The sequence below is a fragment of the Schistocerca serialis genome, chromosome 7 (assembly GCF_023864345.2).
Source record: "Schistocerca serialis cubense isolate TAMUIC-IGC-003099 chromosome 7, iqSchSeri2.2, whole genome shotgun sequence".
Lineage (NCBI taxonomy): Eukaryota > Metazoa > Arthropoda > Insecta > Orthoptera > Acrididae > Schistocerca > Schistocerca serialis.
In genome coordinates, this window is record NC_064644.1 from 330,636,750 (window position 1) to 330,647,753 (window position 11,004).

At 39.1% G+C, this 11,004-nt stretch overlaps 1 protein-coding gene across 1 annotated transcript in view; it reads left to right on the plus strand.

The window, feature by feature from the left end:
• Positions 1–7,860, plus strand: part of LOC126412462 (myelin expression factor 2) — a gene marked incomplete in the record, with an annotated part of 106,595 nt that extends 98,735 nt beyond the window's left edge. The window contains 2 exon segments of the transcript XR_007575289.1: positions 2,557–2,691; positions 7,704–7,860.
• Positions 7,861–11,004: the final 3,144 nt, after the last annotated feature.

Here is an 11,004-nt window from a genome sequence, read left to right on the forward strand (position 1 = left end):
TAATGAAAATAATGCAAACAGTTGTACCTAGTAATTCATTCAATAATGTTTGGGGACGTAATTCCAGCTGAGGAGAGCTAAGGTGTGGGGTTCCCCAAGGTTCAGTCTTAGATCATCTGCTCTTCCTCATATATGTAAATGATCTCCCATCTAGTATACAAGAAGCAGAATTAGTTGTCTTTGCAGATGTGATACTAGTATTGTAATAAAGTGAAGCACACATTCTGAAACAGAACAAATGGTAAACAAAGTTCCTAGAAGTATCATTGTCTGGTTTTCTGTGAATGGTGTCACCTTCAATTACACGTCATAATCGATGTTTTTGAAAGCCTGCAGCTATCATTCATTATTTAAATAGTGAAATACTGCACTAGTTACATATTTCATGCTTAGCAGGGTGCATTTCAAGAATTTTTTTCTTGGTGTCAAGTTCAAATATGTAGACAAGCATTTTGTGGTGTTCACATTGTTCTGCTTGTCTCTACTGAGGTCATCGTTGTGAGGTTATCAGGTCACAGTGCCTCCTCAGTTACGTAAAAAACCACACACGTGCACATTATCACTCAGATTCTTTTACATCGGAAAAAATACACACAGTAAATACTGTGTAACATCGGTAAAAAATATGTACGTAAATACTGCACTTAACGAGAGTGAATTCTTGAAACATCTTCTGCTCAGCTTAGAACAGTATGTAACTGGTGCTGTGTTTTTAGGCCTACTGAAAACATTTGAGCAACGCAAATGTGAGTGAAAGTGTCAATTAGTGCTACAAGTGGCCAAACGCCGAAGCATGGTAAATGTGTTCACACATTTACCAGTTCAGATCTGCTGAATATAGTGCCCTGGTGTCAAGAGACTTGACCATGTAATATTTGTAAACACTACTGGAGGGCCAACATCATGCCAGTGTCAGTTTTCTCCCCATGAACACTTTTTCATAATGTGTAAATTGTGGGAAAATGGGTGTATAAGTAAAATGAAATTTAAGCAAAGATATAATAAACACAATACATGTGGAGGAGAAAACAGTGGTAAAACAAAAGAAATTAAATTGTAATTAATATATAAAATCAATTAAAAACATACGAACTAAGTTCGCAGAGTTTGAAAAGAATGATAGGAAGAAAAACTGAGAGCAGATGAAGTTATGATTAAAATTGTGACAAAGAAATGGAAATAAAAATTTACAATTAAATAAGTTAATTAAATTAAAATCATAAAATAAAAATAATTTACTGCATTTCACAAGATTCAAACTCACAATCACTCACTGTAGCACAACTTTTTTGACATTAATCAAGCATCACGCAAATTTCTAAATTTTTTTTGTCAAGTATACGCAAATGAGCGCGAGTGGCTGCAGTGTGAGATGCCTGGGTCCCTAACCTACATAACCATATAGATGACTGCAATGAAAAGTAGATACCAGTGCTGGGATCTTGTCAGCATTAAATAGCTACCATTTCTCAACCTTGATAAACTGCTGCTGTTAGATAAGTTTCACACATGAATTAGGAAAATAATAGGTTTTCAAAATTTAGTTGTAATTTTGTGTTGTCATTAAAATGGTGTAATACTCATGCAAAATATTATTTCTAGTTCTTAGTGACAATGCTCTGCGTAAGCTCATGTAAAAGAAACGACCTGAAGTGCTGCAGTAAAGACTACATAATATTATTTGTGTTATTAGCTAAAATAAGCTAATTTTCTCAGTAGGTTGGGCTCAGGACTACAAATTTTAAAGACAGTTGATAAAGGTTCAGTTTCCCATGATAGATACTGAATTGAATAGAATATGAGCAGTATTTTAAGTATGTGCTGAGCTGTAGAATTTAAACTTATATCTGATTCCTGTTTTGGGGAGAAGTACATTTGTATGGAATATTGTTTAGCTAGTAGGATGATAAATTTGTACACACACACACACACACACACACACACACACACACACACACACACACACACACACACACACAAATTCCTGGAATAGACATAATTGTATTTCGGCATGCATCATTGTTGGCGGGCCACCTGACTGAAACTTGTACTAGGTTTTGTTTGGTATCCTGTTTAACGTGGTCCTCCAGACCATGGTGTACCCTCAAACCACTGCCTCTCTGCATGTTCGTGTGTCTGAAAGGTCCCCAAGCTCTCACAAAAATCCTAAAAGGGTGTTAAATGCTGTGTGAAGGGGTTGGTGTCAATTAGGGTACTTTGGTATAGCCCTGCTGCTTCTCAACCATTTTCATCTGCTGGGCCGTACGCGAACACCATCTCAGATTGCTCCCAACATGAATACTGGACCATTCTGCTGCTCTCAGTACACTGCATCAATCACACAGCTTGCAACACCCAAGGAATAAATGGTGCGTGGTCAGTGGAACTGTCACTTGTCAATGCCAGCTACCGTGGCAATGATGTGTTCCTGGACACATGTTCATAGGAGTTTTTTCCTCCATCCAGTTGGCAATCCATCCCTGCGGTTTGACAGTTTTATTAATGTTCACCCTGTATCTGTATAAAGATGAAATTACTTATAATTAATTTTTGTAGATTTGTTCCAGAACTTTCATTCCTCATCGCAATTTCTGAAATTGGGCTAGAAGTCATGCTTAAATAATTTGGACAACCCCAATGACTTCAATCACATGGTAGCTCTTGCTGGAATGTGAAGTTTTGGGGCCAAAGGTATGTAAAGTATCTTACTATTATTAGCAGCACCTTCACTCTCATTTCCAGCATTTGCAATTTGGTAATGCTACATTAATTGGCTTCCATAATTTAACACCAGTAAACATCTGAAGATGTAAGAGGGCATACTGAAATGCAATACCTCCAAATTTTTATGTGAAAAGTCTTAAAAGCCTTCTGAATAAAAAAAGCATTATTTACAACATAAATCTTTATGTCCATGTAGTTATTTTGTACACGATGGAAAATTGATGTTGAAATATAAACAGCATTATGAAAAGGATAAATATCTATTTACTGTACAGATAATACATTGAGTTGCATAAAACATTCACACAACAAGCACACTTCATGTGCACATGACACCAGGAGCAGAAAAGGAGAGAAACAAGAAGGGGAAAAGACAGATGTGTACATCGGCAGATAACAGTCCGAGGGTGATGAGGTGAAATTTGTGGAGGGGAGAGGTTGTGGAAATTGTTGGGTAGGGGGCTTGGGACAGTAAGTTACTGTAAAGTTGAGGCCGAAATGATTTCAGGAGGGAGAATGTGTTGTAAAGATAACTCCCATCTGCATAGTTAAGAAAAGGTATGGTGCTGGTGCTGGTGCTGGTGCTGGTGGACAACCCAATTTCTTCAAGTTGTGAAGAGACATTGAAATGAAGCTTTTTTTTATGTTTCCCTGCATGCTGTTGACAGGGTGGTCTATTGTTCTCAGGCACAGTTCGGGAGTGGCCAGTCATGGTGGGCAGCCACTTGGTAGTCATACCAATATAAAAAGCTGTGCAATGATTGCAGCAGAGCTGATATGACATAGGCACTTTTGCAGGTGGACCATCCTTTGATGGGGTAAGATAAGCCTGGGACATGACTGGAATAAGATATGCTGCGTGGTTGGATTGGGCAGGTCTCGCATCTGTTTTTCCCACAGATATGATTGCTGTGGCAACAATTTGAATTTGAAGTAGGATGTTGTGGTGGTTGGGTGTGCAAAGGAACAACACTTCAGGAGGGGTGGGGAGGATGCCCCTCATTTCAGTGCATGATCAAGCCCTGACGAAGGATGTGGTTCGGTTGTCCCCTTCTGGTGTGGTATTTGGACGTAGAGGCAACTCCAATCCTTCGTAGTTTGTTCGTGGTGGTTTGGAGGGGTGTAGGAACATGGTATGGGAAGTTCTTTTGTGCTCTAGGTCTGCAGGATAGTGCCTGTGTGCGAAAGGCTTTGTGACAGCTTCAGTATATGGGTAAGGAAGTTGTCACTGCAGATAGGCCATCTCTGGGTGGCTGAGACATACGTGAACATAGCCGTACAGTATACAGCTCTGCTGCAATCATTGTACAGCTTTTTATATTGGTATGATTACCAACCAGCTGTCCACCAGAAAAAGACTACTGCCGAACTATGGAGAACAGTAAAGTAGACCACGCTGTAGCACAATATGCAGAACTGCACAGATAGAAGTTATCCTTGCAACAAATTCCCTGCTTTCAAAATTATTCTAGCTTCAACTTACAATACCTACAGTTCCCATATGCTTCGTCCATGTTTCTTGCCCCCCTTTCTGCTGCTTTCCTTTTCCACTCGCCATTTCTCCCTCCTTCTGCCTATACCATAGCCTCAGGCACTACACATGGTAGCTTTGTCTTCTTCCCCTCCTTACTCTGGTGCCATCTAGTCCTTGCACACTATGGAAGATGGTGCTTTTACGTCCCCACGTGTACTGTGCTATCGCTCCACCTTCTCTGCCCCACTTGAAAATGGCTGCTTTCGTACAGTGTGACACCTGCATTCTGGTTGTTGCAGCCAGAAAAAGGTCATGTGTGTCTGGGATGTGCTTACTAGCGTGGATACGTGTTTTCCTTTCCTGAAAAAGGCTTCGGCCAGGAGTAGTGTCGTTGATTGTGCTGGACAGCTAGTCAGTGTGTCATCTTTACGGTGAGCAGCAATCTTGCTTCCACATAGTTACTTCTCAACTTAGTCATCCTGGTGAAGAACACATCGCTCCCAACAAGAGACCAGTTCGTTCATACCATCACTGTAGAATATTTTACTTCGTTGTAAGTCACAACCTCACTTCAACCTGCACTGCTTTGTCATTGTCAAAGCAAAGTCATTCAAGATGTTATTTCAGTTGGGAAACAGATGAAAACCAGATAAGGCAATTCGGGACATTGAGATCAGTGACAGTGAATCAAAGGAGTCAGATGGTTGCAGATGTTGCAGCACTTATGTGTTTACATTGTCATGCTGAAGAAGGGGTTGTGCCATGTGTGGATGAATTCTTTGAATTTGAAACTGGATTACAGCAGGCTGTTCATTGTCTACTGAAATATGAACGTTTTTCAGAAAGTAAGGTCTGAATTTCTGTTGCTAATCATGTGTCGTGCAAACATTAACGCACATGCGAAGAGACTTTGGCATTCCTTGCTCGTCACATGACGCTGTTTGCATCAGTATTGTGCTGCTAGCAGTGTAACTTGTAGATATTAAAACATTGTTGATGAGCCCGCTGACAGATATGGTCAGTGGTTCGGTTTCTGAAAACCGGCGAGTTCCAGCAGCAAAAATTCATAAACATGTAAGTTAGGTGTATAGCCCTAATGCGATGAGAGGGAGCATAGTGTGTGAGTGAGTGCTTTCAAGACCGGACAGGAAAATGTCCATAATGAACCGCAGTCAGGCTGACCGTCATTGGTCTCAGAAAATTTGGTCAAATCCATGGCTGAAAATTCGTGAAGATGGATGATTCACAATTTCAGAATGCGGGTTGAACAACTCTCCACAAAATAGTGTCTGAAAAGTTGCACTTCCACAAATTGTGCGCACATTGGTTTTCCTGTCTGCTTACTGGGAAACACAAAATGAAAATAATGGCTCGTGCTTTTGATTTTTCTCGTCGAATACCATTATGAAGGTGATCAATTTTTAGAGAACGTTGTCACGGGATGAGGCATGGGTTTCTCACAAGAGTCTAAATGTCAGTGGAATAGTGTCCACAACATCCATTTACTCAAGGCCAAGCAGGCAGTCAAACATGCAAGATAATGGCAATTGTGTTTTGATATAGACATGGAATTTTGCTAGAGTTCATGCAGCAAGGAATAACAATAAATGCAGTGGCTTACTGTGCTACCTAAACTTTGACATGCAATATGGCATATATGATGTGGCCTTCTGACGCCTGGAGTTTTGTTTCTGCATGACAATGCTAGATGTCATTCTGCAATTCACATCCAAGATCTGATCACATATTTTGGGGTGGGAACAGATTGTTCTTTCGGTTTACAGGGCTGAGCAATTTTAACATTTTTTTCGCTACCTAAAGGAGGTGACATGTGCTTCTCAATAGATGACTAAGTGAAAGACGCAATTGGACTGGATATTCTCACAGGCGGCACATGTCTGTGACTATATAAAAGAGTATAGAATGTGATGACAAATAATTCTACATCACACAATTCAGAACCACCTGTTAATAAGAGGGCTGCAAATATGCAGTCGTGAAGAATAAAGATGTAGAATAGTAATGGAATTTGTTTTATTTGGAAGGCTTTCACGTAACAAGTTTGAGATGTTACTTTCAGTGTGCCTCATACTAAGTTACGGAATTGATTTTAGCTGCAACTAGTCCTTCACTAGAACTATGAGTAATATGTTTCAGTAACTAATTTATATTAAAATCTTGTATCATTGGATAAAATATCCAGAGGCAAATTGTATTTTAATGCATATACATTTTCATTATTGGTGCTCTGTAAATTCCATCTGCCTCCAGCTGTAATAGTCCTTTCTGTACTGTTGCTGGCCATTGATAATCTCTGTATAAGCTGCAAGTTTGCTGATTTTACTGTCATTGGCATCTTGTCAGATGTAAGAAGAAGTAATATATTGTTGTGAAACACGCTGCATTTCCTTTCCGTTATTTGCCACTTGTTACGTGAGCCTATGTCATGTTTCTTGTACTGAGTAAACAAACCCAAGAGAAAATACACAATATGTAAATCTTTCCTACTCGCTACAGTTGTTTTGCATCAATTGTATTACCATATATTGATAAGAAGCTTTCAGTGCTGTTCTTCATTGTGTGTGCTAAATTTGTGGAAGTGTCCCACCACCCCCCAAGCCCTTCTGCTGCTGTGGTGGTGTATGTTTTTCCCAGGTGCTGTGCGGTGTGTACATGAGCGTCTCTTGGTTATTCCTACAGTGCTATGGACAAGTGTATGCATCTTGAGTTGCCATCTTACCTCTTCTATGGGGAAGTTACTTTCATATCTTGGTGAATAAAATAGTTTTGTATGTACAATAAAAGATATGTGCAAATGATTGGGGGGGGGGGGGGGGATGAAAACCGCTTGTTTCGGTCTCTTGAATTATTTAAGATATTAAGATTGCTGTGACCACATGATCAGTGATACGCAAGGACGTGAATGGGCATGTTGAGCACAACCGTCCATTTTGTATAAAACCTAGTAACTCGAACAAAATGACCTGTTCTGCTCTCAGTTGTAAATAAAATTCCTGTATCTTGTCTGTTCTATTCAGTGCAATGTATGGGCTAAAATTGACCACACAGTTTACCCCATGCATTTTTACCCGTGCAAAATCTTAAATTCAGTGCAGTGCACCACTGCTTATGATGCAGTGCAGGAAGTCTGATGGATAATGAAAAGAAATATTACACTTGTCAAATGAAGGTACCAGATGGTAAGAGGTGCAAAAATTAAATTGTTTTCCATAGTAGTTTCTGAAAAATCTGATAAGAATTTCGGATAAACCAGAACGCCATCTCTCAGCACAGCACCAGAGCATTTGGCAAGGTCTGCAGCAGCGAAATAGGTCATTAGCTGTCAACATAACTGAAGTTTATGTATACTACATTGTAGTTTAATAAGTCTCACAATTATTTGTGTGTGAATTCAAGTTGAAAGAAACAATATCATATGTAACACTGATTTTGAAGCATCTGCAAATACTATTTCTAAAGTAATAGAAAATGACTTTTGTTCCAGGTGCCAGTCTTCGAAGTACGTGTTCCTTCTATAAGGCAATAAATAAGTAAAATTTAAACATTAGTAATGCATTGTATAATGTGGACATAATTTTATAATGGAACAAGTGGAATATTGATTAAATCGTAACAACATTAAAAGAGTCACTATGGAATAATGTGTTTTCTTTCATCCAGTGCTTCAGCTTTCAACTAAGTCACCACAGGCATTTCTTTATACAAGTGACCTGGTTCAGGTAGGGATTGCATTTTCTCTCAGGATTAATGCTTCTCCAACAAGTTTTACCTAGTTTCCAATGAACTTTCCCTATGACCTCCTTCCTACGATAGCTGTTATGAGAAAGGATACCACTCATATTGCTAACAATTGTAATTATGTCTGTAAAATGACGGGGTGTTAAAGATTCATAATATGAAATTAAAAACAAGTACCATATTGTCAGTGCAGGATTGGCAAAGAAGAGACATAAGTGTTCATATACACTGACAGTTTAAAACAGAACACCACATTTTTACATAGTGAACAGTTAGTTACAGAAAGAGTTAGTTACAGAAAGAAAGAAAGAGTTAGTTACAGAAAGAGTTAGTTACAGTTCTAAACACTGCTCATCAGGTTTCTTGTCAAGTTCTGTTAGATGGAGTGAGAAATTGGACCAATGTAAATGAGAACTGTTTTACTTACTCTGCACTACATGTTAAAATACAGTGAGAGGGTTATTTTATAAATAGAATAGTAGGCTGACATTAACACACCAGTGGGTTCTTAAGAACATGTCCAACTGTTTGTGTGTTCTATGTTTAGTGGTAAATTTGTGGGAGCATAGCTGCATTTTTCTCTTAGTTTTTGATATAAACTTACATTTTGTCTTTCAGCTAATTACCTGTCGCATTCTGTTTTGTGAAAAAGATTGTCATGTGTGATGGCCCACAGCTGCACAAATGTTTAAGGGGAGACAGAAGGCAAATATGCTCAAGAAATGCCTTGTTGGATTTTTGTGTATTTTATGAAGGAAGCAGCTGCAGAAGCACTCAAGGAAAGTGATTACAGTGAAAGTGGTGATATTTGTGCACTTTTTGATGGCAGCTGGCAGAAATGTGGACCCACTTCACTAAATAGTGTGGTGACAGCGTCATTTCATTCCAGCAAGGAAATTAATGTAGTAATTCTAAGCAAGTACTGTATAACTTGTGGAAGTGGAAAATAGGGTGAAGGCTCCTGTCGGAAGAATTATACTGGTCCAAGTGATGGATGGAGGTAGCAGTTCTAATGGTTTTTTATCGATCAGTAGCAAGTAGAGGTGTTAGTATCCAACACAATATTAAGGGGTTGGTGACAGCAAGGCTATGACTAAATATGCGCAGAACCACCATACGGTCCTTGTCAAAAATTACAAATCTGAATGCACTGTGCATGTGTAGAAGAGAATCGGGTCCAGTTCGAGAAGATTAGTAGAAGGAAAGCAATACCAGAAGATGGTAAAAAGTCAGGTGGAAAAGGTCACTCTCCGATTGAGGACAGAATTATTATGGCTTGTCCATAAGTAGTAGTGCTGGGAATTCAGAAAACGTGAAGAAATGTCTACGGTCCATCCTTGTCCATGAGCTTCCGTCAAATGGGAATTGTCAGCATTTTTTGTACTTGAATGAGACTTTGTGCAAGTATAGGAAGAGTGTAACACACAACCACAAACATTCTTTACCTGCTGCAGTAATGAATGAAATTAAACCTAAATTTAGAGAGCTTTGTAAAGATACTTAGTTGAAGAAATATCTTAATGGGGAAAATAAAATTTAAATGAATGTGTAAATTCTGTCATGGGAACTGGTTACTGAAAATTGTTCAGATTATAACACTCAAATTTGGTGTTTATGATGCAATCTTATGCTTCAATGATGGTTTTCCTGAATGTTTTGGAAGCATTGGGCATAAAATCTAGTAGAAATACTGCAAAATCCCCGGTGAAAATAGACTTCGCAAAGCAGAAATTGCTAATTTAAAATGCTGAAAAGAAACGAGACAGAAAAGGATACCAAGAGAAGGTAAGTCGGTGTGATTCGGATCAGTATGGTACAGGAAAATATTAATTGTAAGTAATTCTCATAATTCACTACACTAAAATTGCAATATTAAACTTCAAATTGATTTTTCTCAAAGTTATATATTACAATTTTCAGGTACCATTACTTTCTGTTCTAAATGGCTGAGAAATAAAAAAATAGTACTCAGGATGGTAATAGTTATTACGAGTGAATTGAGAAACACTGAGCCAACAGTTTTATGATGATTGGGGTAAAAAAGTGACATTTTGCTAGTGAAAGATTTAAAAAAATTGTTTGAAATTTGTAAGAGGTATTTCGTTCATTTTACTTGTAAATACAGGCATACACAGAGTTGAGAAAACATGGGATAGCGATATGGACATAAAAATGGCAGTAGTTTTGTGTACACAATGTAGAAGAGGGCAGTGCATTGGTTGAGCTCTCATTTGTTATCTGGTGATAGACGTGAAAAGTTTTATGGCATATTATGGGTTGCACAGCATTAATTAACAGAGTTCGACCCTCGGATGGTAGTTAGAGCTAGATGTGTGGGACATTCTATTTCGGAAGTTGTTAGGGAATTATATATTCTAATATCCACAGAGTCAAGATTGTGCTGAGAATATCATGTTTCGGGCATTACCTCTCACCATGGACAAGGCAATGGCCGATAGTCTTCATTTAACAGAGAACTGCGGCATTTGCGTAGAGTTGTCAGTGCTAACAGACAAGTGACACTGCGTGAAATGACAGTGGAAATCCATGTGGGACATACAACAAATGTCAGTTAGCCATTGCAGTGAAATTTGTCGTTAATGAGCTACGGCAGCAGACAACTGGTGTGAGGGCCTTTGCTCACAGCACAGCACAGCACATCACATCACCTGCATTGCCTCTCGTGGGGCTGTGACCATATTGGCTGGACCCCTAGGGTGGGAAACATTGGGGTGGAGAGATGAGTCCAGATTTCAGTTGGTTAGAGCTGATGATATGGCCTAAGGGTGGGGCAGACTCCACAAAGCCATGGACCCAAGTTATCAACAAGGTACTTTGCAAGCTGGTGCTGGCTCATTAATAGTGTGGGGTGTGTTCACACAGAATGGATTGGGTCCCCTGGTCCAACTAAAGAGTCATTAACTGGAAATGGTGAGGTTCGACATCTTGAAGACCTTATGCAGCCATTCAGACTTCATGTTGCCAAACTGATGGAATTTTTGTGGATGACAATGCACCATGTCACCTGGCCTCAATTGATTTCAAGA